Genomic DNA, 25,958 nt, shown 5'->3' on the forward strand with positions numbered 1-25,958 from the left:
ATATAGCGTTTGGGAGTCTCTGTGCAGCGCTGTTCCAGTACGTGAGTCAACCTTTGTGTAGTTGCCTAGGAAACTATTGGTAGCGTAGCTCCGTTAAGAAGTATGTTGGCGTAGCGAGTGGGAAAGAGCGAGGGGCAGAGAAGTGATGGTGGATGCGAGCGGGGCAAAGGAAAAGGTCAGTAGTAAGTTGTCAGTCTGGCAGTAAATGTACAGTACAGACTACAGTGTGTCAGTTAATAAATGCTTAAAAGTCACGTCTGTTGTTTCCCCAAATGCTGGGAAAGTAAAGGGGGTTATCTCTAAAGTTAGCAACAATGGGCTAGCATAACCTGAAGACACAAAACAGAGAAATACAGAACAGAGAAATGTGTGGCTGCCAAGTTTACTGTGCACTCTGTCCCGTTACATCTCCCGCGCGCGACTAAGCGATTAGTTGAAGATTAATGTACGATATTAGTCGACCAAGATTTTCTTTGGTTGACTACAGCCCTAGCGATTTCAGTTTGTACACGTTAACGATGAATCCTCCATGAAGGCAAAAGTTAGACGGAGTTCCACAAGGTTCTGTGCTTGGACCAATACTATTCACCTTGTATATGCTTCCTTTAGGTAATATTATTAGGAAACACTCCATAAATTTTAATTGTTATGTAGATGATACCCAATTACATTTATCAATGAAGCCTGATGAAACCAATCAGTTAAAGAAACTCCAAGCATGCCTTAAGGACGTAAAGACCAGGATGACCTGCAATTTTCTACTACTAAACTCAGATAAAACTGAAGTTATTGTGCTTGGCCCTAAACACCTTAGAAACACATTATCTAATGATATAACTACTCTGGATAGCATTACCTTGGCCTCCAGCACCACCATAAGGAATCTGGGAGTTATCTTTGATCAGGACATGTCCTTTAACTCCAACATAAATCAAATTTCAAGGACTGCCTTTTTTCACTCACGTAATATTTCAAAAATCAGGCACATCCCGTCCCAAAAAGATGCAGAAAAACTAGTCCACGCATTTGTTACTTCTAGGCTGGATTATTGCAATTCCTTATTATCAGGCTGCCCTAACAAGTCTCTAAAGACTCTCCAGCTGGTCCAGAATGCAGCTGCATGTGTACTAACAAAAACTAGAAAAAGAGATCATATTTCCCCATTTTAGCTTTGCTACATTGGCTTCCTGTAAAATCTGGAATAGAATTTAAAATCCTTCTCCTAACTTACAAAGCCCTTAATGGTCAGGCAACATCATATCTTGAAGAGTTCATAGTACCGTATTACCCCACTAGAACACTGCACTCCCAGAGTGCAGGCTTACTGGTGGTTCCCACAGTCTTTAAAAGTAGAATGGGAGGCAGAGCTTTCAGCTATCAGGCTCCTCTCCTGTGGAACCATCTTCCAGATTCGGTCTGGTGGGCAGACACCCTGTATATGTTTCAGAGTAGGCTTAAAACTTTCCTTTTTGATAAAGATTATAGTTAGGGCCGGCCAGGCTCGCCTTGGATCAGCCCTTAGTTATGCTGCTATAGGCCTAGACTGCCGGGGAACATGATGCACTGAGCTCCTCTTTCCTCCTCCTCTCCATCTGTGTGCATTCATGTACCATCAATGCATGTTACAAACTTGGCTTCTTCCTGGAGTTTTTTGTGCTTTCTCATCATCTCAGGAAACCTTGGGTTGCAGGCCGAGCCTCTGCAGTCCTTTGCAGTCCTGTTGGTGTCCTTTCCTAGCTATTTCTGCTGTTATTGTTATTGTTATGACTGTTATTATTCTGATGATGTTTCTCTTCAGCCTACTGATGATGCCTGCTTATGTGTCCTCCCATGACACATTGCCTGTTTCTCCAGGACCAATGACAGAAAGCCCTTGGAATTCGCAATCCTCCGTTTCTCTTCCAGTACAGAGATTCTGCTTCAGTCAGGCAATGAAAATTTCAGTTCGTCTGGGACTCTATTCGGTACCAAAGATCTTATCTCCCTACTTCCAGACATTCTTGGAAGATTAGCTGAGGTCATTTATAAGTATACTGCTTACCCATCAAGCACACAAGTAAGTCAAGTCGCAGAGGCCCTGGTCAAAAACATCTCTGCCTCAAAGAACCAGGATCGTTCAATGGATGTTATGGATGGATCCAGCGACTCAAATATAAAATGAACAACTTCAGATCCAACCTTCAAGGTCTTGGCTGTCCAGAAATTGAGGTGAACCCACTCAAGAGGAAACCAGCACATGCACATGCTCCTGCTCCTGCTAAATGTTAAAAAGCCTAAAAAGGCTGAAGTAAATTACCTATCTCCTCATCCTGAAGGTGAAACCAGTGGAAGTTTGGAGAAAGAGAGAGTGGAACTCTTGGACGTGATGAAAAGGGATAATTGCCAGGTGGTTGCTGAGAAAATGGCCAAGGCGTTCTCTCTTCATAGGCAAGAAATCATTGATGAGGCCCCTGCAATGAGGGACTTCATGCAGCACTGGCTATTTTAAATTTAAAATCATGATATCGATTATTTGGCAGCCAATTGACTACATTTTTTTATTGATTGATTTCCCGATCTTCAGGCAGCCATTGGATACACTTTCAGAACTTTATTAAAATCAGCTTAAAGTTACTTACAGTTCATTAATCAATCACAGTAAACATTTAGTCCACTGTATCATTTTTTGTTTGCAAAAACCAATAATACTGCCATTGTATGGTAATGCAGGTACGAACATGTAGTTTTTTATTTTAGCTGTTGGTGCATTCAAAGAGTGCTAAGAACAGGGCTGAATAGGAATGCAAGAAATGATCAAACTTATATGATCCTTTTTTCAGTATCCTCATAAGCCTCTTCTTTTTGTTTTCTGTATTTGATTTTCTAATAACAGTCCTCATCAATGCAAGAAGAAAAATCATTCTCATACATTGGAATATTCTTGAATCCACCACCATAGTTGTGAAAACAGTCTGTGTTTGCAACTTCAGTATTACACGATAAAAATGTAAAAAAAAAAAAGAAAAAAAGAAAAAAAAAGCTAAATGTTAAAGTGTGATGGATTATCTATCTGCTGGATTTGTACCAGATAAAACTGACATGATGCATTAAGAATATCATGCTCCTTTTAAAAAAAAATCTTTGTGAAGCCTGATATCTGCTTGAAACAACTGTTACAGTTTGCTTTAGCAGGGTTCTTAACTGGCCCGTCTTATTGACTGGTCTTTAGTTCAAAGTAACCTCTGTGGAGACTGACTTCACTTGGAACAAAATACCAGTCAATAGTGGGCCATTTCAGTGCCCTGCTTTTTTTACCAGTAATGCAGTGTAGCTAATTGTCTGCAAGATTGAATTCTGTTTGTGTGCTCTACAAATAAATGAAGAATTCAAGAGAATAACCACCGTAAGCCTTAGATCTACCTTTATGGCCAAACTTGACTATTGCACCTCAAAACAAGTTGTTGGCAGTCATCCATTCATATTATATTGATTTAGGTACATTCTCTTGATCCTTGCTTTTCCTTTTTCTTAAATAGCACAATACAATTGAAGTAAGCAGAGAAGTAGCCATCCACTGCCCTGTCGTGTACCTTGGAGAGAAGGAAGAGAACCTTTTCAAAGAGTTTGCTGTGAGTAATTCTACAATGAAACACTGGAGTCTGCGTCATGCTCTAGGAGTACCACGAGACGTTACGCAAGGAGGTGAGATCGCCTGGTGGCGCCTGGTCTCTGAGGAAAACAAACAGATCTTTGACGATTTGACCTCTTTTGGACACTTTCCTTTCCATTTTACAACACAGTAACCCACACCTCAGTCCGTAAACCACAACCAGAATGATTTTTTTTTCTGTACACTAGAGGAATTAGCAGACCTGGAAGCATTCATCAATCACCATTACAACCAGTGTAAAATGGATACAACTCCCGTTACAGCAAGACTCATCCAACTCTAATAAACAGAAGACATCATCTACAGATACAAACGGTCTTCAGGCAACAAAAATTGAAGTCAGTGTTTTACAATCCATCAATAAAAAACTTAACTTACTGGTTACACTTCATGATGAAATAAAAGAGCTTTGCTCACGCCTGGAATTTGCCCACAAATACATCAAAAAGTTAGAACAGTCCAACAACTCCCTCCAAATCTCTGTCATAACACTCAACGAAAAAATGGACTTGGTCACAAAAGAAAACGAAGCAATGAAAGAAACCATATTGGACATTCAAACCAGAAGCATGCGTGATAACCTGATCTTTTCCGATATCCCCGAACACCCATCTGACAATCCCAAAACACTGATCAAGGACTTCATGAGAATCCAACTCAAACTCCGACCCGACACCATAAACCAGATCACTTTCCACCGTGTTCACTGCCTTGGCTCCTGCACTAACAAGTCACCCTGACCCATCATCGTCAAACTGGAACATTTCAAACACAAGGAACTCATTAAAAGCAAAAGAAGGGAACTCAAAGGCACAAAATACAGACTCAACGACCAATTCCCACACGAAATAAACGAACGTCGTAAAACTCTCTACTCCATTCTGAAACAACACAGACAAGAAAATAAACATGCCAACCTGGTTGTGGACAAACTATACATAGAAGGACAGCTCTACCGCGACACCAACACTCCTTGGCTTTTCTGATTCACTACGTCCCATCTAACATTCAGTGACCATTATATGTCTTATTAAAATCCGAACCTCTTCCATCACTCTCCCCCATCTCTTGCTGTGTACTATTATACTTGTTTACATGTGTTTATGTTAGCGTTAATTGTTGTTTTTGTTGTTATTATTTCTCCTTCCCCCTCTCATTGCATGCATGACATCTAGTGACAGCAGAGGCAAACACACACACACACACACACACACACACACACAACTCAAAGCAAGCATTTACCAGGATACATCTCACTAACAATCTTGAATCATGGCTTTTCTTAAATTCCTAAATTGGAATATAGGCTACATGGGATTGGCTCCCAAGCTAAAAGGAATAAAATATTTATTTACTCAATCAACCAAATCCAGATATCTGCCCACTTCAAGAAACCCATGTCAAATTCGAACAACCACAGATTAAAATCACCAGAATTCAGTCAAGTTTTCTCTGCTCCCTATAACTCAAGACAAGAGGTGTATCCATACTGATTGACATGAGAATCCCACTAACTCAAATCTCCACTAGGCTTGCCACGGTGGTTGATGTTACCGATGTCACACGGTGTTGGGACATACACCGATTACATTACTTGCCCACCGCCCATACCGTAGTTTTGCTTTTTTTCTATAGAAACCCATTTATTGCATTTTCGCATATCAGCACGTACGTTCATCAAATTAAAAAAAGTCCAATTTGTAAAGCATCAAGCGTGTTATCAATACTTAGTCAGACGACGGCCGCTACAATTATATACTGTATATAAACTGTATGTGCTGTGACTTATATAAACTGTATGTGCTATGACGGAGCATCACAGCAAAAAGGAGCAGAGTGAGATGTCTGTTCTCTGTCCTGCTGCTGTAAACAAACATAACGCTAGCTAGTAGCTAGCAGCTGCCCTCATAACTTCCAGGGTCTTGTTTTTGGCAGAAACTCTCTCGCTCTCTGCCTATTCAGCCTGCTCTCGGTGTGTCTCTCTCCGGATGGCAGGTGAATTGCTAGTTCTTGTTCTAAGCGGCGGTCGTCCTCTGGCTCGTCCCCATCTGTGTGCGTCGCAGCCCGGCTGTACACGGAGGACGGCCCACTGGCAGCAGCCTGAAGCCCGCCGTCACTAACTCTCAAATAAGGGGAAGATCTAAAATAAAAATCTAATGTTAAAGATCAAAGTAAGCGCTCCACGGATGAGCATCATTGACGAATATCTTATTTTGTAAAATGTCCGGTGTAACACTGGTGTTGTCTAGAGTTTATTAGTCGGTGGGAAAATTTCCTCACCATGGCATCCCTAATCCCCACCATGACCCACAAGGCACATTCATTATTTTAAATACATCAATAAACAATACCAGTCTGACCATAGCAAATATCTACGGACCCAACACAGATGACCCTTTCTTCTTTTATAAATTCTTTACATCATTATGCTTGTTTGTTTTTATTGTATTTATTGGGAAAATGTAGGCTACAGTTTTAAATATAAATGTTAACATTTGATGCACTGCACCAGAGTTAGTTTTAAAGCTTATTTTCATCTGCAGTCCCTTACAATTAAAATATGTAACAGCACAATAACAAACAGTACAAAGCAAAAGACACACAGGACACACTACACAAAATACAAAGCCACATACAGCAGCATATCACATGCACCCACAGTGTCAACCAGAAATCAATGCAAGCATTTCAAACCAAAAGCAAGATTATTTGAGAAGACCATGAGATCAAATCCAGACTCAGTGGCCACACAGCTGAACAGCCTTCAGCAGATTCTTCAACCCGGTTCTGAATGCACTGATTCAACTGCAGCTCTTCATATCATCAGGCAGGACGTTCCACTGATTTGTAGCTTTCACAGAAAAAGCTGACTGTCCAAATGCATTGGAGGTGATTTTAGCAGTTTTCAACCCAGCAATAGACTGAACAGGAACAGCAAGCAGGAAATGGAAATCCACAGAGACAATAAAACAGTATATGGAGGAGTTTGGACTTGATGACAGTTGGCGACTAAATAATCCAACAGCAAAAGAATTTTCATATTTCTCACCACTACATCACTCATTCTCTCGTATAGACTTTTTCCTAACTAGTAAATCGATCGTACAGGACATAACTGATACCTCAATCCACTCAATTATAATGAGTGATCATGCTCCTATCTCATTACATCTACACAGTAAACAATTCCATAAACAACCCTCCAGATGGCGCTTCAATACCTCTTTACTTAAAGACCCAGACTTAGACAGGTTTTTAAGGAAAGAGTGGACATCCTTCATCGACATAAATGACTCACCAAATAACTCACCAACAGTAATCTGGGAAACTGCAAAAACAGCAATCTGGGGAAAATAATCTCATATTCATCTTACAAAAAGAAAAAAGACAGCACATGAAAATAATTTGGAACTAAAATACAAAGAATTAGAAAATATTTATGCCAAAACTCCCACAGAAGAAAACCTCAATAAACTTAAGAAATATAAATTAGATATGTCTTACATAACAAATAGAAAAAAACAGTTTTAATACAACTTAAACATGAGCATTTTGAATATAATAATAGATCAGGGAAATTTCTCACAAATCAACTATAACAAAAGAAGGAAAAAACATCATTCCAGCTATAAAAACTCAGCGAGGAAGACCCTGATCTCACCAGAGGAAATAAAACACACCTTTCAAATATCCTACAATGAACCACTTGCCACAGCAGTCCACCAGAACAATCGCATTAAAGGTATACAGTCCTCCACGGTAAACCATAAAATAAGTTTATTTGCAGATGACATCTTACTCTACCTACAGAACCCATGAGTCTCAAACCATGAACCTATTCACTAAGTTCTCTAAAATTTCAAACTACTCAATTAACTGGTCAAAATCAACACTGCTACCACTTTGTATAAAGTGATGGAATCCGGCAGCTCTACCACAACCCATCCCTTCCTACACAAACACCATAAGATACCTAGGTATTAATATTTCCCCCAAGCTGTCAGAGCTTGTACACTTCAATTTCAATCCACTCATCAAAACAATAGAAGATGACAAACTGATGTATGAATCTACCAGTCTCATTAATTGAAAGTATAGAAATCACCAAGATGACTTGAGATACTACCCAAAACAAACTACCTTCTCTCAATGATCCCAGTATGTCCTCCTCCCACATGGTTCAATTCTCTAGATTCAACAAAAACAAAATTTTACTGGAAAAACAAAAAACCTAGAATTAAACTGACCACATTACAATCACAAAAAAATATTGGAGGTCTTGATGCACCAAACTTTTTCAACTACTTCCTGGCTAATCAATTACAGATTATAACCAAATGGATCCATCCCACAGAACAATCCTCTCCCTGGCTGGACATTGAACAACAACATTGCAAATAACTAGATATATCAACCCTGCCATTTATCAGCACCTCCATAAAATGCCATAACTGCTAAGAAGAACATCACTATAGCCTCTGCTCTGACAGCTTGGTGGAAAGCCCACAAAATTATGCACTTAACATACAAACCTTGTAAATAGACACCAATATGGAAAAATCCAGATTTCCTTCTACACAAAAAAACCCACTGAATTTCACCGCTTGGATAGACCAAGGTATCACACAACTTCAACACATAATCCAAAACTCAGCTCTCATTCCTTTCAAAGGACTGACTCACAAGTACAGTATAGACTACAAATCCTTCTTTCCAATCACTCATAACATGTAAGATCAACTCAAAATGAGGCAGCATTCAACCATCCGCACTAGCAGAAGAAATACTAAAGCTCACAACACCTCATAAAATCCTCTCCAAATTGTACAAACTTCTCAACACCGGCCTGACAATATCTCTACCTACTGCAAAATGGGAGAAAGACCTATCCATATCACTAGACAATGACTCCTGTACGAAAAGCTGCACAAAACACTTTCTCAGTGACAAATAAACCCAACCTCCAACTCATACAGTACAAGATCAACCATAGAACACACATCACACTCAAAAAAATACATCAAATGGGCCTCTCAGATTCAGGTGACTGCCCACTCTGCCCCCCTAACACCTTAGACGACTACTTCCACGCAATTCGTCACTGTCCACCCATACAACACTTCTGGAAAGAAATCACTGATAAAATGTCCGTCATATTGAACTGCTGGATTCCACTCTCCCCATCACTCTGCTTTTTAGGCAAATTATCATCAGCTACACTCCCCAACCACAGCATAAAAACAATACTCATCACTCTCACTGTCACCAAGAAGACCATCCTCCTCAACTGGAAAAGCAGAAAAAACCTAAATATCTCAGTATGGATAGACCTCTTCATAGAACACATAACCATGGAAAAACTAACTGCATCTATTAATCCAGAAAGCATGGGAGCCAATCCTCACTGCATTACTTCCCCAATGACATACACAGTACAACACCCATCTACACCTCCAGTATCTACTCCTTAATAATGTCTCTTTTTTTTCTTTTCTCTTTGCTTTTTCCTTCCTTCTCCTTACTATTTCATTATTATTATTATTATTATTATCATCATTATTATTATTATTATTATTATTATTATTATCGTTATTATTGTTTTCTTTATTATCATTATCAGTATTATTGTTGTTATTGCAACCCAATCGTCAGAACAAAACGTTGGCATTGAACGTTTCTGCAAACCACAGAAACGTTGAATATCTACGTTTCAACGCGTGTAATACGTAGCATATTAACATTTCAACAAAATGTATCATATCAACATTTCTACAAAACGTAACATATTAACATTTCTATCCGTTGAATAATGATGTTTTACGGTGTGTCAACGCTGTGGTTAAGGTCTAGTTAGGTTTAGGCACAACCACCACCTGGTTAGGGTTAGGGAAAGATCATGGTTTGGGTTAAAATAATAAAATTAAATAATAAAATAAAATAAAATAAAATAAAATAAAAACGGCTGCAAATGTCCTGACGTCTCGTTAAAAACACCCGCTTTTGTCGGTTGACACGGGAGGCGGACATTGGTTTCGAGGTAGTCTCGAACCGTATTCGATGCTGATTTCCAACTTTCAAGAAACTTACTAACCATCCGCTGGTCCCTCCTTCTTCTAATAGGAAAGTCATGTAGATCGCATGTGAACTACGTCACCATGTTGAGATGCTTCGTAATTTGGAAAATGATGATATTATACGTTTTGTCGAAATGTTAATATGTTACGTTTTGTAGAAATGTTGAGATGATACGTTTTGTTGAAATGTTAATATGCTACGTATTACACGTGTTGAAACATAGATATTCAACGTTTCTGTGGTTTGCAGAAACATATAATGCCAACATTTTATTCTGGCTGGTAATTGTCATCGTTATTATCTTTATTGTACTACTGTTCACTGCTACCATTGCTTTCATTATTACCCACACACTACTTACTTATTTGCACTTCGACCATTGTCAGTTTCATTATGTTTTTGTTTTGTTTTTCATTCCATATTTTTTTTTTTTAATTATTTTTGGTATTATGGTTGTCACTTTATTATTATTTTCTCTGTGTTTTTTTCTCCCACAGATATACTATTATTACTTTTATTTGATAATAATAAATTATATTACATTATTATTATTCATATTATTATTGTTATTATCATCATCATAATAGCAAGCCTCCTCTTTAAAACACTCACTCACTCGCTCAGTGACACACACACACACACACACACACACACCATTATTCTTGTTATTCTTGTCTTTTGTTATTACTATCATTATTGTTGTTTTTATAATATCATTATGCTGGCAGTATTATCTTTCAATTTTCTTTTTGTATTTTTCTTTTTTTAATTATTATTGGTATTATTATTGTTATTGCTATTATTGTCACTATCCTTATTGTACTACTGTTCACTGCTACCATTGCTCTCATGACTATTACCCACATATACTACTATACGACTTGCTTATTTGCACTCCGACCATTGTCATTTTCACTGCTTTAGCGATCATCATTGTGTATTTGTGCTTATTTTCCTTTTTTTCCCTTCTTTTCATCCTATTTATTTACTTTTGGCGGTGAATTTTGTATTATGGTCGTTACTTAATTATTATCATTTCTCTCATTTCTCTTATTTCTATTATTGAATCTCTCTCCCCACAAGAACAGACTCTCTGGGTGATGAGTGAATGGGCGACCTCAGCCCCACGCAGACATAGGCAAAAATCCAAATTTAAATTTGGAAGAAAAGAGAACATTTAAAAAAAAAAAAAAAAAAAAAGTCAAAACAGTGGACACACAAAGAAAATCATCAATTGGCTGTACCTGGGACATCATCTTCGCTTTCCCTTTTTATTTCCCCCTCTCCATTTTCCCTTTTTCCCTCTCTTCCTTTCCCCTCCCCCCTGCATTGCTCTTCTTCCCTCCTTCCTTGCTTCCTCCCTCTGGGGGCACTGGGGTGGGGGTGCAGTTTGAGGGACGGGAGGGGGAGATGAGTGAATAGGAAAGTCATAGAGTGGCTGTACCTGAGACATCACCAGCCTCCCCTACCAGAAAATTCAACTTAATTATTCTTTTTAATTCCAAAATTTTTCTTCTTTCCTTTCTTTGTTCCTTTTTCCATTCCTCTCCTTTTTTATTTTTTTTATTTTTTTATTTACTTATTATCATTATTATTAAAATTTTCTTATATTTTTTATATTGAAAGTATTGAATTCAGTGCCATGTCTCAATACTACAGAGGACTTTTACGCTAATTTTAGTCCCTCCCAAATTGATAAGCTTGTTGATAGTGCCACAGGCTCACTGCAAATAACACTTGACTCCATCGCTCCTTTCAAAAGGACAATATAAGAGGTTAGCTCCATGGTACAACTCCCAAACCCGCAAATTAAAGTAAACATTGTGAAAATTTGAAAGGATTTGGTGTTCCACCAAACTAGAAGAATCTCACTTAGTCTGGCCTTCTGTAATGCCAGAGCCACCTATTACTCACCATTAATAAAGGAGAAAAAACACAGCCCTTCTCAGTACTTTGGCCAGGCTGACAAAGAGTCATAACTCTACTGATCAATGTATTCCCATAGCTCTCAGTAGTAATGACTTCATGAGCTTCTTTAATGATAAAATTCTAACTATTAGAGACAAATTCATCACATCCTGCCCTCAACAGGCACCGATTTATCCCCAAACACAGGAACCGTAGAAATAGCTATTAAACCTGATATATATTTAGACTGTTTTTCTCCAGTTGACCTTCCTGAACTCAACCTGTCTCTTAGACCCCATCCCAACTAGACTGTTTAAGGAAGTCTTGCCCTTAGTTAGCACTTCTTCATTAGATATGATCAATCTGTCTTTAGTAACAGCCTATGTGCCACAGTCCTTTAAAAGTATCTGTAATTAAACCTCTTCTTAAGAAGCCTTCTCTTGATTCAGGCATTTTAGCCAACTATATCCTATATCTAATCTTCCCTTTCTCTCTAAGATCTTTGAGAAAGCAGTCGCCAATCAGTTATGTGACTTTCTACATAACAATAGTTTAATTGAAGATTTTCAGTCAGGATTTAGAGTGCATCATAGCACTGGTGAAAGTCACAAATGATTTCCTAACTGCATTGGACAAAGGACTTCTCTCCATACTTGTCTTGTTAGATCTTAGTGCCGCATTTGACACAACTGACCATCACATCCTATTACAGATACTGGAACATTTAACTGGCATTAAAGGAACTGCATAAGTCCAATTTATCAGATCAATTTCAGTTTGTACACATTAATGATGAATCCTCCATGCATGCAAAAGTTAGACACGGAGTTCCACAAGGTACTGTGCTTGGACCAATACTATTCACCTTATATATGCTTCCTTTAGGTAATATTATCACACAATTATATTTATCAATGAAGCCAGATGAAACCAATCAGTTAACTAAACTCCAAGCATTCCTTAAGGACATAAAGACCCCCCCCACCCCCACCCCCCTTTTTTTCTCTCTCAACCCAACCGGTCAAAGCAGATGGCCGCCCACCAAGAGCCGGGTCCTGCTTGAGGTTTCTTCCTGTTAAAGGGGAGTTCTTCCTTACCACTGTCACCAAGTGCTTGCTTATGGGGGAATTGTTGGGTCTCTGTAAATTAAAGAGTACGGTCTAGACCTGCTCTATGTGAAAAGTGCCCTGATATGACTTATGTTGTGATTTGGTGCTGTATAAATAAAATTGAATTGAACTGAAATTATAACCACTTGCCCCAGTTGCTCCTCTACACTAACATACACATTCACACCTACATACACAGAAATCCTGTACAACAGACTGCCCTACACCTTCCCTAACACACATATTTCAGATCATAAATACTGACACCTTAATTTTTCTTTTCTCCTGTTACCGCTGTACATCCTCAATGCATGTTTTATCACGCAAATCCTGTCATGTCATCTGTTGGATTATGTTCTGTCTTGTCTTGTATCACCTGTTTTGTCTCATCTCACAAAATAAATTAAAAAAAAAAAAAGCAATTCAACATCTTGAAAGAAAATTAAATCCACACTGGCCAAAGTGTAAACACACAGGTCAGAAACCTGCTCCTGCACTACTCCCTGTCAGATCAGTTTTTAAGCATATTGCACTTCTGGCGACAAAAGTGAAAAATTCCACTTGGCTGTTGGTCTTCACTTACCCAGTTCAATAATTGTATGAAACCTGCAAAAAATACGAGAAAAATGTAGAGCTGTAGAGACAAACTGAGGGTCAGTTAAAAGCAAATGTAATTAAAGAAAATAGAAATTTTCTTAAGAAACAGAAAATTTGTATGTATGTTATTAAAGGGGGGGGGGGGGGGGGGGGGGGGGGTATAAAATTAAGAGTGCACTCAAAGTCCCAGCTTAAGTCCTGCTGTGCACAGAAAAACTGCACACATTACTACAATAAGTATGGTACGTCAAAGCATGTAATATTCGGAATTTAAATTTAATTTTACTGTTTGTCTTAGTTTTCTCTTCGAAATTAGTTTCTTTAACCACCTTGATTTAATGATGTTGCAGGGTTTTTCAGTTCCCAGTTATCAAATATAGGTAACCACTTGGAATGATGGACAAAACGGCAAAAATAAGACCCAAGTTCTAATAACTAGTAATTTTCCTTTAATGCAAACTAGAATCTGTTTTACACAGTGAACTTGTCAGATGAATACATTGCAGGCATTGACTCTCAATCCACAGCATATACTGTATGTTAGAAACACCTTTTACTTTGCCATAGATGGCTTTTGTCCCAACCCCTGTTCGATAATTTCTTGGATTGACCTCATGTTGAGCAATTGAAAACCCTGTTAAAAATCTATTTTAGTAAAGTAGACTAACAATCATAGAACATTCTGTTTAAGTTGTGTGATAAAAGAAAAACAGGCGTGTTTTATCTTACCATATCGTCAGACAGAGGTAACAGAATTTTTTCACATATACTTCCCTTATCTGATTTAGACTCAGGCTTTGCGTCGCTATCGCGCGCATTACTGAGGAGGCTCTAAAAAGCCTCAGGGTAATCACGTTCATTTTCGTCCGGCTCCAATCTCGCCAGTGGCACCGGCGCCACCAACACCGGCGGGGGTACACCTGCCCACACCCAAGCACCGATCAAATCTTTACCCAGGATAACTGAAACTCCTGGGATTGGCAACGCCGGGCGCACCGCCAGCTCAGCTTCACCCTTAAAGAAATCACAATGGAGCATCACTTTGTGCAATGGGACCCACAGAACATTTAAATCCATCCCATGAACAGGAACGGCGCTGCCCGTTTCTGATTCCTTAGACAAGGGCAAAACTCCAACCTGAATGACAGAGTCAAAAGAAAGCCTCTGTGTCCCTCAAAATAGTCACCAGCACATTCATCCCACCTCCCACCATAGACATAAAATCTTTTGTGAGAAACTGCCGGTACGAATCCAACTCCGCGGAACAAGAGTCTTTATCATGCAAGTCTTTTATCATCCAAAACATGACTATCAGATATGACAACTTGAGGAACAGGCACGGCTAAAGCACCCCCTTTTACCTGGGCACCGAAGGTACTTTTAGACTTAGATTTTAGCCAATGACATTTTACTTTCCAGCGTCCCTGTTTGTGACTCCGCACCTCCATTGTCCCTGTTACTATTACTAACCTGGGGCTCCCCAAAACTTCCTCTGTGAGTTAACACATAATCATCAGCAAGAGCTGCTGCTTCAGCCGCGTTTTTTGCTTTCTGATCACTGATGTAGGTCGCTACATGCACAGAAAGTGAATTTCTGAATTGCTCCAACACAACAAGTTCACACAGTCCTTCAAAATCATCAGTGTCTGAGGCAGCACACCAACGTGTAAAATAAGCTTCAGCGCACACAGAAGCATCAATGTGCGCACTGGATCCGGCCAATGAGGCTGAAATTATAGTTTCCCCGTCCGGGAGGGTCCGCTAGGGGATGATAGACGTTAATTCTATCATCAGAGGGTGAGCGTGTACGCTCTGTGCGGACATCCGCGTACCTGCAATATGTTGTGTCCGCAACATATTGCAGACCTGTCCTCACCAGTCCGTGCGGTCACAAGGCTGTGTTCCTGTAGACGGTGATCTACTGCGCACGTGTGGAACGCCTCCTCCAAGCGGACCCCAGAGGGTGGTATAAACACATCAACTACACATCTGTGGTGTCCACAGCTGTCCGTGTGCGCGTCCGCTCGGGAGTATGTGAAGCTTTACGCGCATCAGCGACGCAAACAAACACAAACAAACAAAGAAAAAAAAACACCTCTGGATCCCTTTCACAAAACTTTGGCATAAGACGTAAATTTCCCAAGACATCAAAACCATCCACAGACTGCTCAGATAGGGGAGAATTCCTGCTTAACTCACCCACAACTGAAAGCTTGCCTTCCTTAATTAATGCCAGTCTGGACTGCTCAATTTCCAATTTTGCCTGTTCTGTCTGCTGACGCATCCTCTCCACAGCCAATTACTTCTCCAATTCTACTTTTAATTGAAATGTTATCATGGTCAAGTTGTAACATGAGCAACTCTTTTTGCTGGTCAAATGTCAAACCTAACGCTACTTAGGGCGGAGACAACATAGTACCAGGAGAAACAGCTGACGGATCTTCAGTCAAGATCTTTTTTCAAATAAATTTGATTTCAAAATGGCCTTCACTCTTTCTTTTAGACGTTTGTCACCAGTATCAATATCATAGTACTCTGCTATTTTCAACAGTTGATCTTTTGTACCTTATCTAAAAACACCTCTGATGGAGAAGCAACAAAATCTTCCACATTTACCATATATTCTTACAAGTGTGTGAAACCAATATAATGAATAGTGCAGGCTACCCCGATGCACAAACCACAGCTCATGACAAACAGCATACGAGTGCGCCCCTCTAGCGAACTGCCTAACCATAACATAATAATAAGAGAGCACCGGGCCCAGGTGCTTCCAACTAGGATGATCAGCTCCCCACCCTCCAGGTACCTGCTGCATCACAGAAACAGAGTGTAAGCACAAGCCAGGGGACCGTCACAATCGTGTTTTATGATACAATATTTTTTTATGCTTATTGATGCAACCTATTTAGGCCATTTGAGTATGTGTGTGTGTGTGTACATATGTAAGGGTAAAAATAAAATAAATAATGGCTCCACTGGTCAACTGAATTCACTAAAAGTAACAGTCTAAAAAGTCAGTCAAAAGTAATCATCCAATTCATTATCTCTTACACACTAACCTATCTTTTCATTTGCTTTACAAGGACACAAAACAGTTTGAAGCAGGCCTTGACAGGCAATTGATGAAAACTGCCAGTTCACCCCAGGAGCTGACCACAAGACAGCAACCATCATGGTCGAGGGAACCAAAATCTTTGAAGGAAAGGATATCCCAAGGTGCTGTGCTTTCCTGATAGGTATAATATATGCATTGAATCTGAGCTATCCCAAGGAACTGAAATGAACTTACTGTTGAAATGTTTCAGAAGGTGTTCCTTGAACTTGATGGATTAAAAGTCAGTGCATAAGTAATGAGTCTCAAGAACAGTATTTTCTGAAGATTCCACTTGTTTCACAGCACTATCAGATTTTATTCAGAAAATATTGTTTGTATTTTGAAGTCCACTGAAGAGGCTACAAAACTGATAATGAAACAGAAAAGGGAACACAGGACAAAATTTGAAATTGTTTCTCTGTCAAGTTGCTTTGGATATGCTGTATGTGCATATGTGTATCTTGTCTTGACAGTTGGAAAAACAAAGATGACATTTAAAGAAATACATATTTTAGCCCACAGGGGGACTGCTGCAGAGTAACATACAGAGAATGCAGTTTTTGTGTTTTGGAAATGAATGTTGTAGGCTTACCCATATAATTACATATGCAGTTTAGGTATAGCAACTTAAGGAAAGTTCCATAGCATGTTACTTGGCTTTGGCTGTTATATCCTTGGAGACTCAGGTTTTGAGGGGGTCACAATTGTGTAAGATGTATTTAGATGTGTTCCGAAATCTGTTATAATAACCTTAGAACTGGCTCAGTCTTTTATATCATGCCATGCCATGCAAAGAGGTGTACTGTTAGATGAGCAAGCAACCTGCGTTAAAATTTTTCATACTGTTTCAAATACTGTCTGCTGTGAAAACACATTCGTTAGTTTTCATAAAACTGATCTAAAAGGTCTCTATCATATTGTACAAAAAAGCTGCAGGACCTTGAGAAGATTGGTGGCTATTGAAAGTTGATGTTTAATGAGTACTTGCTTGGAACTTTGTTACTGTAGTTTTACAGAATGTTTACAAATGTTTTACAAAGTGATTTTAAAACTGGAGTTAACAACATTTTACAGATTCTACATGGCACTGTGGTCTAAAATACGTAAAGGCCTATAACTTTGCCATGATGGCATAAGTGACTTGCTGTGATGGCATAATTGAATATGTATGCCAACTACTTAATTTACCAAGGCAATATGGCCAGTTTGTTTATTTGAGGGGCAATTTAGATTCATGTTGTGTTTTTTTTTTCTTTCAAGATTTAAATATAGTATGTTCAAATACATCCCTCCAGCTCAAAATAATAAAAAAAATAATTGTCTAACAATTTCTTTGTTGAATGAATTAATTTCTTAAAAGCTAACAAAACGCTAAAAACTACTGACAAAAATCTAATTGGAGCAACTTAATTTTTAAATGCTTATCAACTTAAAAACTTGTGTTTATAATTATGGTAGTTAAATGGACTGTACTTGTATAGTGCCTTTCTAGTCGTCCGACCACTCAAAGCACTTTTACACTACAAATCACATTCACCCATTCACACACTGATGGCACAGCTATCAGGAGCAATTTGGGGTTAAGTAACTTGCCCAAGCACACATCAGCATATGGACTGGAGGAGCCAGGAATCGAACCGCCAGTCTTCCAATTAGTGGACGACCCGCTCTACCTCCTGAGCCACAGCCGCCCCGTAGTTAAGTACATAACACTTAAAAATCTCTCCAAATAATGTATAAAATCTACTTGGAACAACTTAATTTTATGAGTAACCAACTTAAAAACTTGTGTTTATAATTATGGTAATTAAGTTCACAACACTAATTTTTTCCTATTAATTTCCTATTAAATAAGAATAATAATAACTGATTTTAGAGGAAAAGCTAATTCCCCCAACTTAATGTAGTTCATTGGTTGAACATAATTTCATTAGAAGTTGTCATAACTCAAAAAGATTGATGCAGTGTTGCGTTCATTTTTTTTGTTGAGCCAAAACATTTGTTTTTAGAGTGTATATGTATGCACATATTGTGTCTGTTCTCTGTATGGGTTAAACAATCAGTCTGGTGTTCCTATGTTTTTCATATTGTCAACAAATCTCATAAAAAGACCAAAATCATCAATGTGTTTGTCTCTCTCTCAGTACTCTTGCTTTTAAAAAGTAATTTCAATAATTTCCTAGAACAGCTGGTCACTGAAGTTTTAAACAAACATTAGTCAAACAGGAGGAAATAGTGCATTTGTTGGGGACTACATTCAGCGATGCATGAATCCACATGTGGTGCTCTGGTGGCTGGTTCTGGCAGCAGAATAGTGTGTGTGGGATTGACTCAAAAGAAACTTCAGTGTGTGTGTTCATGGTAATGAAAGAACATGTGTGGCTCACTAACGTGTTTTTAATAGTTTCTGGAAAACAACAGAGGTCTGAAGCACAGAGGAATAAGATATATCAGGGTTTGGATACACACGCAATACTTGGTGGTAGATCAGTTCATTGTTTGGATCCAATTCCTTGTTGACAAGGAAACAAGACTAGGTCAAAACCTAGTAAATGGCTGGACTGACTGTATGGTCAATGTGTGAAATTGTGGCCAGTTTGTTACAAGGATAGTCAGTGGTAGTGTCTATAATGTGAATTCCTGGACATTAAATGTTGACATGTTTAAGCTATGTTTGAGTCAACAAAAAAAAAGGTTATAAAGCCAGTTGCAAGAACAGTACTTTCCACTCAAATCTTGGGATGTTTAATTTGAAAATTAACTAATTTTACTTCTAATTATAACTATTCTAATTATTATTAAGTCCCCCTGTTCCTTCATCTGTTTCAGTCAGCGGATGTCTCATTTTCACTGTGCTGAGTATTTTGACAGTAATTGTTATTTGGGGTGCTTTAACGCCCTCATGCCTCTATCCACCTTTTTCTGCCTCTTTCCCGGTTAAGGAGGCTGCGGTGGAAATTGTATATGAAAGTTTTGACAGCAATTTAGTTGCAAATTCAGGAGGCTTATATCCACCCGGTTACTGCAGTTGCAGTCAAATCTAAACTGATATAAAAGCTACATGAGTCACATGCTTTACCTGCAAGATTCGTGTTTTAATGCTGTTGTTCATCGTTTGTGCCAAAACGTCAGAGAAATAAAAAGCTTGCATCCTGGTATTAGTTCAGTTATAAAATCCAAACACACCACACAGGGGCGTCACTAGGCCTATTTCAGGGGGGCTTTAGCAAAACAAACAGAACGAGCAAAAGAGAGAGAAATAATGTTATTGACAGCTTTTTACATACTATGCTTTTATATGCCTCTTAGGTATTTCAAAACAATCATATCAGTAGGCATAGATTGTTGTTTATAATCAGTCAATGTCAGTGCCGAAGGCCGGTCAGGTGAGAAGATTTTGCCAGTTAATCTAGTTGATCACTCATTAAGCCTTGAGTCAATCTGAGTTTAATAAAATAACATGTTACTGAAAACAGGTGAGGAGAGGGAGAGGAGGAGGATGGAGGAGACTGACAGGGCTGAAGGAGCAGGTCTGATGGAGGTTAATGATCAAGAAGAAAGCGAGTGGGAGTTGTTTAAGCTTTCAGTTAAAATTAATACTGAATTTTATGACATAGGCCTATTTCTCATACCAGGCATAAACTAGCCTAAATGATTTTATGACATTTTTAGTTTTAGAGGTTCACACATCAAACATCAGTCTGTGTATCAGTAACATACTTAGGACCTGCAACATATCTAAGAGAGAGGAGATAGCATTTCTTGACTTCAATACCTTTGCTTGATCTGTGCCTGCTGTAAGTGGATGGAAAGCATTTAAGTCATATTAGATCTGTGTCTAATACAAACTATAAAGAGATAGATCTATTGTGTTGATTTTACACCTATTGCTACTCTAAAAATTCATGACAAACAGACATTTTGGGGCCGATAAAAAAAATCTTCCCCCCAGCTCCCTCTGGTAAAGGCTTAGCCCCCCTAACCATAAATCTCTAGTGACGCCCCTGGCACCACGGAGCGTCCCTCCTGCCGGCTGCTGACAGTGCTGCCAGCCGGAGAGTCGATCACACTGGAGGAGAGGAGGAGATGCAGAGACGCTGGTACGCGTCTGTTTAAACATGAGTTTAACTGACTTCACTGCATTTAACACTGGAGCTGAGAGCGTCACAGCTCGGAGCAGAAACACAGTCACTCTGCATCGCTGCTGTCCTCTGCTTCCATCATCTGACGCCGATTCATTTTGAAAGAGCAACGGCTGATGAGGAAACTTCAACACGGCCGGTAAACGAATGGTGAATCTTCATTCACTCAAGCAGTCAGTCACTCAGGCGTTCTGTCACTCACTCACGGTCAACCGCGGTTATAGGGCTGGCCATAACTAACTTGCAGATGTATCTTTTTCATTATTGTCTGGCACAAACATTTTCTATTGGTGTTTTTTCTGTCCTCCTCTTTCCTTCCTCACAAATTTTCTTAATAATTTGACAAAGTTATGTAAAACAAATGGTAATATGATCATCACACAATTGAAAAGGCCTAACTGGCTATCATATCTTATGATTTCATGATCAAGTAGAAGCTTTCTTTAATATTCTGCATCACATTTTACACCTCAGCAGGTGCACACTGACTGGAGTCTTAAAATAGAAAACAAACAATTGCATTGATAATACTGTAAAACATTTAATGAACAACATAAAAAGAAAGATGGTCAATACAACCAACAACACACACATTTTCTTTTTCCAAATTCTTTTCCAGCAACAATCAGCACGAAGTTTTCCAAACTCAAATGACTTTGACCTTTCAAAGGCTATATTGATGTTTGCTGTCCTATAATTCTGCTACATGAAACATTATTTAAACACATAAACATCTGAAGAATTAGGAGTATAAAATGATGTCATTAGATTGTCTATAGATCTTTTAGACCTTTATCACAAAGGCAGTGTAACTGTAAATAGACATGAAATTCCACTATTATTATTATTATTGTTTCTTTTGGTAAAAATAGACACTGTTGCATGACTGACTGCTTTTAAAGTTTGGGATACTGTTGGTTTACGTTGTCTTTATGATTATGGACTATGTCTATATTTGATCATCCTTGCTCAGGGCCACAAACAGGTTCAGCATGATCCTGGTTCTGGTTTGTCTGAGCACTGTGGAGGCTGGTAATGATGATATTTACAGTTACACTTCACTGTTTGTGATCAGGTAGGATATCTGCCACCTACCCTGCATTCCATTTCCATGTCTTCAGTTGGAAATTCCCAGCTGAAAGATTGTTATTACAACCTTCTATACTGTATGTTCCAGTGATGTAGCTCAGAAAAACCAGGGAACATGGACAACATGGAAACTTTCTTTGTTCAAGTTAAAATGCTACTTCCCAACAAACTAATTGTGTGTTAAGAGGGATAATCAACAGGGTGACAGAAACACTGTGTGCTCAAATTTGCACAGAATGCTGACATGTTGTCAGATTCCTGTATCATAAACCAGAGTTGGAATTCCAACTTGAAGGGCTGTTGCATTTTAACAAATAGAAAGTTGGAATTTCCAAATATCTGACATCTTTGGGCAGCAGCACTAGTTGAGAACAGCAGTAGGACATCAATTTTCTCTTATTTTCCTACTTTTGATAGTTCCTTGGCATGCATTCAGCTGGGGTCCGTAGAAGCACCTTTATATAATGTAACATAGCACCATTTTTTCATATAGTTTTCCTATTATACTTGGACCCAACCATTGGCATGCATACACTCTAAAAATGTTGTTTTCTTGATTACCATTTCTAAATGTAGTATCATTTCAAACATTACAAGGCAGGTAATGAATATTCATACAGTACTTTACATGTAGAAGATGAACTAATACAGTACACATTAAAGAAAGTGCTAGAGTACAAAACTTCCTTGTTTTTTAGTCTTACTCTACAGGACTATAGGACACACCAATGTATTACATTACGTTTACCTAAATATACACCTTTTCACATTTTCATTTTTCAATTCAGTTCATTTTCAAATGATTACCAAACATGTACATCTCTACATTTCTCACTCCAAAACTCTGATAGTGAACAGAAGGCAAAACAAAACAGCAAACCAGAATGTCTTCTTCAGTAGGCATACATTCACATCACTCTACCTGCACAACCACAAATATACACGTACACTTTGTCAAGGTGAGTCCCACCTCTTTGAATACTCACTGTTGTTAAATGATCATTATCATCCTGGATGTGACTATGCCATCCAAATTTAGAGCAACTATCCAATGAGAACTAGTTTTGTGTTGGCTTCAACCAGTGGACTTTATCATTCCTATCTGCTAAAACAAAGCACATGCATGAAATTAAGCAAAGATAGAGTCAAATTGTAAAGGTGCTTTAAGGCGTCACGGTTGGAAACATTAGATCTTTGTTAACAGTCCAGATCTCCTTTCATCAAATTGTTCATCAAAGTCCATCCTGTAGCCTTCCTCCTGTAACGCTCTGCTGACTGTCCACTCTTATTGAAAGTTTGACACCAAATATCATACAGTTTCTCTTAAAGACTTAAAGCACCATACCAGCAGTTTGTGTGTATTGTATTTAAAGTAACAACTCAGCCCAAGATCTGTCTTTTAAGTATCACACACTCAGCTACTGTTTGTACTTTCCTCAAAGACTAGGAAGAGCAGCTGTGTTCAGAATATGGTGAGTATTGTGCTATCATTCTCCTGTGATGATTGTGATTATGACATTTAGCCACGTGTCCTGGCAAAAATATGGCTGTTAAGAAACTACAGAACTAACACATGGACAGCGAAATAGTTGAGGGGGAGCGTTGATTCTTGAAAACAAAAAATAAAAATCATAACTGTCATAAGCACATCATCACTCACTAGCTTTTGCCACAGCTGCATCTTATGAGATTGTTTTGACCATGAGATGCAGTTGAAAGGCCATCTCAATTTCATGTCATGGAAGCTCCAGAAAAAGTTGAGAAAAGCAGATGAGTTGAATACACTGGTAGGAAGTTTAACTGGACATTTTGATACTTCTGACAAAATAATGTTAAATTTAAGTTTATGTTATGGATGTTTTCCTGCCACCATTAGAATCCAATGTAGCTGAAGTGAAGTTGACCACAGCTGCTGTTCTGTCAGTGAAGAATCTACAGTCACCTTTTAAGTCTACACATGGTGTGTAGACTTAAATTATTTCTGTATAATTTACCTAGAAAGTTTCCTGAAAAGAACTATGTAATTTGTTACTAATTATTGGGAAAATGGAGAAAGTAATTATCTGGATTATCTTAACCACTTCATTTGGGAAAGTATGAGTGTGTACATCTGAAATGCCACAAATAACCCCTCATTGCACAGAAAAACTGTGCACACAACTACGGTAAGCACAGCATGTCAGAGTTGAAGCAGGAGGTGGGTCTGTTAATTGAGATGGATGGGATGCTCCAGTTGTCCAGGCATCGGTTTGTAAAAGTGACTTACAAAAACCTGTGTTAATAAAATTGGTGCAACACAGCACGTCCCAGTGGTTATCTTCTCTTTAGTCTTCAGCAGTCTGTAAAATATTAGACCAAATTCTTTCTGATTCAGTCTGTGCAGCTGATTGCAAACAGCTTTGTTTTGTTTGTTTGTTCCTGATTTTGTTTTCTATATGACTGCAGGCTGGAAGATGAAGATACTGACTGTTGCCACTAAACAGGCAGTAACTGGTGAACACACGTACCATGAGATCACATTCTATGACGCTCAGACATCAGAGATTTATATTTGGTCGTCTGGTTGCTGTTGCTGAACACAATCTTTTGAATGCAAGAAGTTACCAAATTGACTTGATTTTTAGTCATAACATCTATGTTAGCTTATTGTTCGTTATTATTCTGGATCTGATTGAGCTTAGCAGTTGAACTATGCTGTCAAAACAGCAGAGCTGGAAATCTGATGACATGCTTTAGAAACAGCTCAGCAGTAATATAAAGTATACATGATTTGTTGGTCATCAGTATGCCTCTTTAAGAGAAACCAAAAGCTAAATATGAATATATAAAATACCAAATACTAATGTGTGTGTGTGTGTGTGTGTGTGTGTGTGTGTGTGTGTGTGTGTGTGTGTGTGTGTGTGTGTGTATAGATAGATAGATAGATAGATAGATAGATAGATAGATAGATAGATAGATAGATTGATTGATTGATTGATTGATTGATTGATTGATTAATTGATTTTGGAAGAAGAAAAGCAAAGGGGCATTTGTTTTTTAGGTAAAGTGCTTGTTCTTTTAAATCATGATCATTAAATGTACCCTCAGCTTTCTTTAGAATCTTTTTGGCTTGACAGTATAATATTATTTCCCAACAATAAAGAATATTTTATGAGGGCTCCACCAATGAGATCCAGTTCATCGTTTTGATTCTACAGAAAAGACAGGGGCATACAGGAGCATACATGTTGTAGAGCTGAGATCATTTTCATCTCATCCTAAAGTCATTGATCCTGGTCTCATGATGCTGTGAAATGAGCACAAAGCCATGACATCAAATATCCTTCCATACCACAAACTAGTTCCAAAGGGAACAGTCTGTTTTACAGAAGCACATTTCATTCACCAAAGAAAAAACTGGAGACAGTTTATAATTATGACTTCAGTGTCTCTAAATATGACTTAGATATGACTTAAATTTACAATTACAAGAGAAGCTATTTCAAAATGATGAGATCCTTATCTGTAATTACAAGAATTACAAGTTATAGATTTCTTGAAATTATGAGGTAGGCTATTGAAAGCTCTCTTTTTCAGGTGCACTAAGCAGGGGCAGGATGAGAAAAAGTATATTATCTTACAATATAGGTGGGTGTGATAGAGGCTGTCATAAACATGACACACTGACAGTTTGAATCATGTGGAAAGTTTTCCTCAAAGGAAACTTATTGTTGCCTAGGATGTAAACAGTTTCTAATATGAATACAGCAGCTCAGATTTACTGCCCAGAGCAGATGATGACTCTTAAAGTTGAGCTCATTTCTCTGGACATGTTGAAGATCTGTCACCATGTTTTCTGATCCTGAGGGAGTTACATTTATTTGACCTATGGTTTTTGTGGGGCTGTGTGAGCTGTTTTTAATGTATCAGTACAACACTGATTTACACTGCAGTAGAAACTAAAGAATATTAATTAAAATGACAGGTTTGTGGCACAGAGGTTTCAGTGATGCACTAAATGTAACTGAGAAAACCAAGTCAGACATATGAGACAAGTCCATCCAGCACTGCAGCAGCTCATAACTGCTGCACAGCTATCCAATATAGAGAAGTAATATAATAACATATAGATGTCGTTGGATCAAAAATAGCTCATCTTTAATGTTTAATGAAAAATGTAGTAATACAATTCTTAACACAGTAAGAACAAACCTCAAACATCAGTTTTGTTTCCCAGTATTTACAAAAATACTTAGGACTATTTCTCCTGTCCTTTTAAATGCTTAGTTGTTACTCCCTTGTTCCCCATATTT

The 25,958-nt window shown here is 38.4% G+C and overlaps 1 long non-coding RNA gene across 1 annotated transcript; it reads left to right on the top strand.

Annotated features, from left to right (window-relative positions):
• The first annotated feature begins 132 nt into the window (after positions 1–132).
• Positions 133–17,718, top strand: LOC121885181. Its single transcript, XR_006092484.1, has 3 exons — positions 133–175; positions 3,516–3,681; positions 16,425–17,718. It is a non-coding gene; the product is annotated as an uncharacterized LOC121885181 (long non-coding RNA).
• Positions 17,719–25,958: the final 8,240 nt, after the last annotated feature.

The sequence above is a fragment of the Thunnus maccoyii genome, chromosome 19 (assembly GCF_910596095.1).
Source record: "Thunnus maccoyii chromosome 19, fThuMac1.1, whole genome shotgun sequence".
NCBI lineage: Eukaryota > Metazoa > Chordata > Actinopteri > Scombriformes > Scombridae > Thunnus > Thunnus maccoyii.